Genomic DNA, 10395 nt, shown 5'->3' with positions numbered 1-10395 from the left:
GGGTCTCTGTTGAGAGCATGCAGGGGCTTGGGGTTTTTTTTTGCATGGACAGGCAGAGTCCTCCCAACCCCAGGTGACCCCCGAGTAGAATAATGACACAAGACACTGTGCTAAGGGATTAAAATTGGTCACAGCTTTATTAAGTTTCAGATGTGGCTCAGGCATTGGGCGTTTGTCCTTCTCAGTCCCCAGCTGGGGATCTGGGAGACATCAGGGTTATCCAGAATGTGTGGGGATTGAGTTGGCTCTGGAGAACATATGTTCAAGCAGAGAGCCCCCCCCATTCCGCTGCCATCGCAGGGGAGAGAAATGACAACCTCTTGGCGCATGGCCAATGCCTCCCCTCAAGACCCCTTTAACAGGGACTCCTGGGATCACCGCCACAAGGGGGGCATGGGACACCACTTCATGCCCTCCCCCATTTAGGAAGGTAAACAAAAGGATTCACCCAAGGCCTGAAACTGCCAAAGTTGTGACGGTTTGCTACGGGGAAGGCAAAACCTGCCAATGCAGGAAAATTCCTTTCCGGCCCTTCAACAGGGACCCTGATGCAGTAGCGTCCATGTACCGGTGGAGAAGAGGTTAACTTGCAAAATAAGGCTTACCTGAGGCAGGGCAGGGTGGGAGAAGCTCTGGAGCCAACTGATGCTTCACAGCTAAGATTCACCTTCTGTTGTGTAGGCAGGGCGGTCCCTCCCCCTACCTGGCCAATCCCCTGGCAACGCCTCCCCAGGTGGGATTGGGCGATTGGCTGAGGTAGGCGGAGACCTCCAGGTATCCAGCCTGGGGCAGGCAAAGCCAGCCTGTACTACCAGGAGCCACACTGGGATCTGGGGGGCTGTGTGCAACCACACAAAAGGCGCCCCCCAATTTGATGTGGGGAGAGGTCATTGTTCAAAACTCCCTCCTCAAGGCTGCTCACTTCCAAGCAGGCAGGAATATATTACCCCGTTAACAGTTGTACTCACCTCAGCACAGTATTGCAACTTCATCTTTCCCCCCCCCTGATAATCATAGCCTAAAGTAATCATGGGGGGAAAGCAGGACCATAATTAACACACAAAAATGAAGAGTGCCATTTCAAATTCAAAGGGATTGGGGCAAAAGTCCTAGTAAAATTGGATATACTGAGTGAGATTAATACTTTGTTCCTATTAGGGATGGGGGAATATGGTTCAGTTCACAGTTAAAGGTTCATTTACTTAATTCACACTTCCTAAAACGGTATGTGGACTGAAAAGCAGCCGTCATTTGAAGCTTATATTTCTATGAATTTTGCAATGCATGCAATAATGCATTTACTAGGCTAAAAAGCCGTGCTACTCTTCTAGAAAAAGAGGTGCCAAAACTCACCACGAATGCCTCCCTTGTTCTCTTATAATGGCAATGGTGCCCACCTGAGAGGTGCCGGAACTGAGTTCCGGCAAGTTCCTGCTGAGAAAAAGCCCTGGTAGAAACTGCAATAGAATGCAAACACTGTTGAAAACAACATATAAAAATGCATGGTATTAGTGAAATGGCTTGCAAAAATGGGTACACGAATTTCCGAGAGGACTTTTTAAAAATAAGAGGAAGAATTGCAAACCGATTTGGAAATGTGCAGGACCGAACTTAAGATTAGAAAGATTAGAAACAAAGAGAATCAGAAAATGACAGATTTGCTCATCTGTAATTTCTATACACACTTAGCTTGTCTTCCTTCCCTTACACTGCAGACCTTCAGTAGTCAAGAAACGAGGTTTTTGCTTGCTCCCATTTAAGTGGACCAATGCCTCTTTCAGGACAATACTCTTATGGGGAAGGGAAATAAAGCAGCACATTTCGGACCAATATTGCACCGAAGGGGAAACCTGCCTTTCTCACAGATGCACTGGGTGGCCTGGCTCTCAAATACAGGGATTCTGCAGAGGTGCTTGTGTGCGAAAGACACAAAGGCGCAATAAAACTCTTCCTTTGGAGAAACCTCACAACCGGTTCCCTCGCACATGCATACCTACCTGCTGTGGTGACAAGCGCCTTTGCTAGTTATTAATTTTAAAAAATCAAATATTGCCAGATCACGTAGATCTGTCTTCTTAGGAAGGAAAAATAGAAGTCAGAGTGAGAAAGGGCTGCCACCTCACTGTCAGCCCCTCTCAGAAAGCAATTGATTTCCCTCATTGGCTTTCTGCTAAAACCACAGCATGTCCTCTTAGCTGATAAAGATGCAGCCCTACTATGGAGCAGACCTCAGTCGCCAACCTCCCATTCCCCCCCCCCCTTTTACTGCCTCTTCCATCTCTAAGCTTTCTGCCACAACCCTTTTTCAAAAAGAAACAGGAAGTCAATGTCGGAGTTTTGTCAAAGGCAAATTAACCGTGAGCCAGTCAGAACCGAATCCTGCTGTTCTAATAATAATAATAATAATAATAATAATAATAAATAATAATAATAATAATAATAATAATAATAATAATAATAATAATAAATCATTTATACCCCGCCCGTCTGGCTGGGTTTCCCCAGGCACTCTGGGTGGCTCCCAACAGAACATTAAAAACAGAATAAAACTTCAAACATTATAAACTTCCCTAAACAGGGCTGCCTTCAGATGTCTTCTAAAAGTCTGATAGTTTTTTATTTCTTTGACATTTGATGGGAGGGAGTTCCACAGGGCAGGTGCCACTACCGAGAAGGCCCTCTGCCTGGTTCCCTGTAACCTCACTTCTCACAGTGAGGGAACTGCTAGAAGGCCCTTGGAGCTGGACCTCAGTGTCCGGGCAGAACGATGGGGGTGGAGACGCTTCTTCAGGTATACTGGGAGGTATACTACCCCTATCTGCTTGTCTGAATTCTCTCCCTAGCTTGAGGGAACAAGTCCAGGCTTCTGTGATTTTTAAAAAGCACTAAATCATTTGTTGGTATGCATTGCTCTAAGCAAAAAACATCCCTTCCAAATTCTCAACCTTCTTAGTGGAGTTAGTACACTGCTAACTTCTGTTGAGCATGCTCACACAGTTACTACTGGCTTATACTGAGGATTCCCAAGGAACTCTGTGAACTGGAGTGGCTGGGAACAACAGTATGAAGATTTGCTCCAACAGTATCGTGCACCCTCTGTACAAAACTGACCCCCCAAAAGAAACATTGTAGGGACTGCTTTTGCTACCACCTGGTAAGTAAAGTTCTAAGGAGGCAGCAATTTCCATCCTCTCCTGTGTTCATTGCAATCATCACTGTTTCCCTGCTGCTGCACATCACCTCCCATCAAAATCTAGGTTAGTCATCTCACCAGCCACTATGGCCGAAACTAACATAATTAATAAGAACTGGGTGTTGGGGACTGGCACGGACTGTTTAAATCCCCCGAAAGTGGACCCGAGGGAAGCCAGATTCTTCCATCAGGCCTGCCCCCCAAGGTGAACCCTGCCTCCGCACTAGCCTGCCATTGGCCAGTTCGGCAGGCTGGCACAGAGCCAGATTTCAAGCTGGGAGTGCGAGCCAAAGCTCACACTCCAGCCAATAATAGCCCCCAGCATCCCAGCTCTGCAGCACCAGTGATGGGGAGGTGCCACACCTCAAAGCTGCCACACCCCCAAACGGGGTGAGCAGACTTACGAAATTGGTTGTGTATGTAATTTCAACCAACAGGAAACATAATGCAGAAAATAATGTGATCATTTGCATGACATTTGTGGAATGAATACAACAACAATAGCAAAAAGGCACTCGTATTCACTTGTGTGATTTCTGTTCCTGACCTCGGGCAAACTTGTAAATTGTGGCAATTTCCCTTCCCACTTCGTTTTCTGATAGGATTCTTCAGTAAGTGGTGAAAGCAGAAGAGGGAAGATTGAGCACTAACCCAGGATAAGGGAATGTAGACTGGCCAGGCCCAACGTAAGAAGGTGGTGATGACTGCTGGGCAGGCAAAGGAAAGGGATTCTTCTGAATTCCCCCCTCCAAAAAATGGTTCCTACAGAAATTTTATAAGAACTACTGAATTAATTCACTCACTCGTTCCCTTTCCTAGCAACAAACAGGAATGAGTATTAAGAAATGCTTATCCTTTCAAAACACAACTCCAACAGCCAATGAAAAAGGAGCTATGCAATAAAACCAATTGTGCCTACTGTGACTGGTAGGTAATTTTTGTTGATGAAATTGCTGATTAACTCACCCTTGTTTTTATATGATAACCTGAGTTTTAGATATGCACAAAATTTCCTGGATTGTAAACATTTGCATGTAATTTCTGCAAGTAACCAGCTGAAAGAGACATTTATGGAACTATTCTATACCGCCAAATGATAGTCTTCCTATTACTACTCTGTATTACGATGTAATACAATTTAAATACGATTTAATACAATTTAAATACGATTTAATCTCGCCATGGTATATACGAAAGCATATATATATATATATATATATATATATATATATGCAGGTTTTGGTGTCTTCGGGTGTCTTCCCGTGTAAGAGTCGGGGTGTCTGTGCGACGTTTCGACGAGGTCTCACTCGTCATCTTCAGGCTGGTGCTTTCGGCTTCTTGTTACTGGAACAGAGCAGAGTCTGGTGTTTGAGTTCCTATAAATACTGTTGAGGGGTGTGGTGTATAGCCTCCAACGTTCTGGGCAGAGAGGAAGTTCCTAGATTAGTGTGCCTTTTCTTCTTTTGTTCCTTAATTACTTGAGGGATATCTTGGGTGATTTCATGAGTGATATTCTGAATACCACTGGGTGGGTCATTAAGTGTAGATTAGTTGCTAAAGCTTTCGTGTCTTGACCTCTTGAGCTTGTGAAGAGTTTTTCTGAGAAGATGGCTGTGCTGCATTTAGTTGTGCTCTGGCTTGGCTTCGTGTATAGGGGCGAGCTGTGGTTTTGTGCCTTGTGCCAGCCAGATCTGTGTAGGGATTGCAGGGGGGTGCAGCATCCGGAGGTGCCACTATAGTTTGGCTACTGGATGGAGTCTGTAATATGTCTGTGGAGAGGGTCTGGGTTTGGGTCTGGTGTGGTTGATTGGTGACGGCGTTCTGTGTGCCTCTGGTTCTGGTGTCGGTTTTTGTGGGGAGGGCTAATTTCCAGATGTCTGGCAGGCGGGACGTGTCGTCACGCTTGTTCATGTTGTGAGGGTGTTTCTCTATCTCGATGGCTTCCATGATTATTCTCTTGTGGTGATGTTCCATGTTAAAGAGCAATTTGGAATCTGCAAAATTAATTTCGTGTCCTGTTTCTTTCATGTGTTGGAAAAGAGAGGAAGTTTTTTCTTCTTTTTTGACGGCATTCTTGTGTTCTGCGATACGTGCATTTATTCGTCTGTTTGTTTGTCCAATGTACGTGGCTGGGCAGACTTTGCAGGGTATTTCATAGACCCCTTGGTTTTCCAGCTGGATTTTGTCTTTTGGGTTTCTGAGGATATTGGCTATTTTTTGGTTGGTGCAGAAGGCTGTTTTGATATTGTGTTTATGGAGGATTTTGGCCACACGGGAAAGAAAAACTAGATAGCTTCCTCACACATCTCAACAGCCTACACCCCAAAATACAATTCACTATGGAAATAGAAGACAACAACCAACTCCCCTTTCTTGACGTCCTAATCTACAAAAAACCTGATGGCTCCCTAGGACACACTATCTACCGGAAAAAAACACACACCAACCGCTACTTACATGCACAATCACACCACCACCCTGCACAAATAACTCCGTAGCCAAGACTCTCATCTCCAGAACCAAACGCCTGGCTGACAAAGACCACTTGACAACTGAGTTACAGAATCTCTCAAATGTGTTAATCGCCAATGGATACCAGAAAAACAGGGTTACGAAGCTAATCCAAAAAGAAACACCCCCCAAAAACCAAGACACAGAAGAAAACAATGGCATGGCCCTCCTTCCTTATATCAAGGGCACTACAGACAAAATCAGCAAAATCCTCCATAAACACAATATCAAAACAGCCTTCTGCACCAACCAAAAAATAGCCAATATCCTCAGAAACCCAAAAGACAAAATCCAGCTGGAAAACCAAGGGGTCTATGAAATACCCTGCAAAGTCTGCCCAGCCACGTACATTGGACAAACAAACAGACGAATAAATGCACGTATCGCAGAACACAAGAATGCCGTCAAAAAAGAAGAAAAAACTTCCTCTCTTTTCCAACACATGAAAGAAACAGGACACGAAATTAATTTTGCAGATTCCAAATTGCTCTTTAACATGGAACATCACCACAAGAGAATAATCATGGAAGCCATCGAGATAGAGAAACACCCTCACAACATGAACAAGCGTGACGACACGTCCCGCCTGCCAGACATCTGGAAATTAGCCCTCCCCACAAAAACCGACACCAGAACCAGAGGCACACAGAACGCCGTCACCAATCAACCACACCAGACCCAAACCCAGACCCTCTCCACAGACATATTACAGACTCCATCCAGTAGCCAAACTATAGTGGCACCTCCGGATGCTGCACCCCCCTGCAATCCCTACACAGATCTGGCTGGCACAAGGCACAAAACCACAGCTCGCCCCTATACACGAAGCCAAGCCAGAGCACAACTAAATGCAGCACAGCCATCTTCTCAGAAAAACTCTTCACAAGCTCAAGAGGTCAAGACACGAAAGCTTTAGCAACTAATCTACACTTAATGACCCACCCAGTGGTATTCAGAATATCACTCATGAAATCACCCAAGATATCCCTCAAGTAATTAAGGAACAAAAGAAGAAAAGGCACACTAATCTAGGAACTTCCTCTCTGCCCAGAACGTTGGAGGCTATACACCACACCCCTCAACAGTATTTATAGGAACTCAAACACCAGACTCTGCTCTGTTCCAGTAACAAGAAGCCGAAAGCACCAGCCTGAAGATGACGAGTGAGACCTCGCCGAAACGTCGCACAGACACCCCGACTCTTACACGGGAAGACACCCGAAGACACCAAAACCTGCATTCCTGTACCCGTGAAAATCTACGAAAGCAAATATCTCACCTCTACGGGGAGGAAACCTTCCAGCTGACAAGAACCTACGAGAAACTAGAAATCCGAAGAGCCACCATCTTATGTGATCTCCTGTTCCTACGCAACTGCCGAGACAACAACTTAACTCCCACATGCTTCCAACTTAAATTCCACTCTAAAACCCCAGCTACCGAAAGGATCCTGAAACGAACTGAACTATCCCTAATCAGAAACGAAATACATAAGAAAAGATACCTACTAAACCAAACCAACAAAGATCTGCTCACTCTTCACCTCAAACTATGTAACAAAATCCACCCTGCACTCTGGGACAAATGCAAACAACTAGCCGTCTGGAGAGCTGAAACTGAGACCTCACATAAGACAGACAGACACACCAACAAACTCTACAAACTAGAGAAACGCCAGAAGCCCAGCCACCCTCCACAACAACCCATGAAACAAACAGTACATAACATATCAGACAGGATCCTCACCCCAACTGAAACCAAAGTACTCTCCAAAGGTTTCAACTTTGCAGTCGCCCCGAGACGCATCCCCACGGAAAACATCATATGCGGAGTCGAAGCTAGCCTGACCAAAATCGACCCAGATGAAGCCAATAAAATCAGACTTGAAGTCACCAACATCCTCTGCTCCAGCAAACCACCCAGAAGCAATTTACACAAAGAAGAACAGAAAGCACTCACCAACCTGAGGAAAGACAACAACATAATCATTCTCCCAGCAGACAAAGGCAACGCCACTGTTGTGATGAACACATCGGACTACCAAGCAAAACTATCAAATCTACTCCAAGACCCTACCTACCAACCTATAAAAACAGATCCCACCACCTATCTGGAAAAAACCACCAAATCCAAAATAAAAGCCTCTCCTATCAGTGAAGAAATCCAGCTAAGAATCATCCCCAGAGAAAAATCATCCAGATGCCCCAAACTCTACGGTCTCCCCAAGATACACAAAGAAGGAACACCACTCAGACCAATAGTCAGCTCCATAGGCTCACCTCTACAAAATCTCGCTAAATTTCTCGCTAAGCAACTTCAGCCCTATGCAGAATCCATCGCTTCACACGTTACTAACTCCTTCCAGTTCATAGAAACAATAAAGAAACAATACCTACATCCCGATGACCTACTTGTGAGCTTCGATGTTGTATCTCTCTTCACTCAAGTGCCCATTAATGAAGCCTTGACAGCCATTCAAAACAAATACAACCCCCCCAAATACATCCTGGACCTGACCAACCACTGCCTAACCAACACGTACTTCATCCACAATGGACAAAGATACAAACAGATAGAAGGAGCACCTATGGGATCACCCCTCTCACCGGTCATCGCAAATTTGTACATGGAACACTTTGAAACCAATGCTTTAGACAAGTCAGAACACAAACCCAAACTTTGGCTCAGATATGTTGACGACACCTTTGTAATTTGGCCACACGGGAAAGAAAAACTAGATAGCTTCCTCACACATCTCAACAGCCTACACCCCAAAATACAATTCACTATGGAAATAGAAGACAACAACCAACTCCCCTTTCTTGACATCCTAATCTACAAAAAACCTGATGGCTCCCTAGGACACACTATCTACCGGAAAAAAACACACACCAACCGCTACTTACATGCACAATCACACCACCACCCTGCACAAATAAACTCCGTAGCCAAGACTCTCATCTCCAGAACCAAACGCCTGGCTGACAAAGACCACTTGACAACTGAGTTACAGAATCTCTCAAATGTGTTAATCGCCAATGGATACCAGAAAAACAGGGTTACGAAGCTAATCCAAAAAGAAACACCCCCCAAAAACCAAGACACAGAAGAAAACAATGGCATGGCCCTCCTTCCTTATATCAAGGGCACTACAGACAAAATCAGCAAAATCCTCCATAAACACAATATCAAAACAGCCTTCTGCACCAACCAAAAAATAGCCAATATCCTCAGAAACCCAAAAGACAAAATCCAGCTGGAAAACCAAGGGGTCTATGAAATACCCTGCAAAGTCTGCCCAGCCACGTACATTGGACAAACAAACAGACGAATAAATGCACGTATCGCAGAACACAAGAATGCCGTCAAAAAAGAAGAAAAAACTTCCTCTCTTTTCCAACACATGAAAGAAACAGGACACGAAATTAATTTTGCAGATTCCAAATTGCTCTTTAACATGGAACATCACCACAAGAGAATAATCATGGAAGCCATCGAGATAGAGAAACACCCTCACAACATGAACAAGCGTGACGACACGTCCCGCCTGCCAGACATCTGGAAATTAGCCCTCCCCACAAAAACCGACACCAGAACCAGAGGCACACAGAACGCCGTCACCAATCAACCACACCAGACCCAAACCCAGACCCTCTCCACAGACATATTACAGACTCCATCCAGTAGCCAAACTATAGTGGCACCTCCGGATGCTGCACCCCCCTGCAATCCCTACACAGATCTGGCTGGCACAAGGCACAAAACCACAGCTCGCCCCTATACACGAAGCCAAGCCAGAGCACAACTAAATGCAGCACAGCCATCTTCTCAGAAAAACTCTTCACAAGCTCAAGAGGTCAAGACACGAAAGCTTTAGCAACTAATCTACACTTAATGACCCACCCAGTGGTATTCAGAATATCACTCATGAAATCACCCAAGATATCCCTCAAGTAATTAAGGAACAAAAGAAGAAAAGGCACACTAATCTAGGAACTTCCTCTCTGCCCAGAACGTTGGAGGCTATACACCACACCCCTCAACAGTATTTATAGGAACTCAAACACCAGACTCTGCTCTGTTCCAGTAACAAGAAGCCGAAAGCACCAGCCTGAAGATGACGAGTGAGACCTCGTCGAAACGTCGCACAGACACCCCGACTCTTACACGGGAAGACACCCGAAGACACCAAAACCTGCATTCCTGTACCCGTGAAAATCTACGAAAGCAAATATCTCACCTCTACGGGGAGGAAACCTTCCAGCTGACAAGAACCTACGAGAAACTAGAAATCCGAAGAGCCACCATCTTATGTGATCTCCTGTTCCTACGCAACTGCCGAGACAACAACTTAACTCCCACATGCTTCCAACTTAAATTCCACTCTAAAACCCCAGCTACCGAAAGGATCCTGAAACGAACTGAACTATCCCTAATCAGAAACGAAATACATAAGAAAAGATACCTACTAAACCAAACCAACAAAGATCTGCTCACTCTTCACCTCAAACTATGTAACAAAATCCACCCTGCACTCTGGGACAAATGCAAACAACTAGCCGTCTGGAGAGCTGAAACTGAGACCTCACATAAGACAGACAGACACACCAACAAACTCTACAAACTAGAGAAACGCCAGAAGCCCAGCCACCCTCCACAACAACCCATGAAACAAACAGTACATAACATAT

The sequence above is a fragment of the Podarcis vaucheri genome (assembly GCF_965113315.1).
Source record: "Podarcis vaucheri genome assembly, chromosome: 5".
NCBI lineage: Eukaryota > Metazoa > Chordata > Lepidosauria > Squamata > Lacertidae > Podarcis > Podarcis vaucheri.
Note: the sequence above shows the minus strand (reverse complement) of the source record.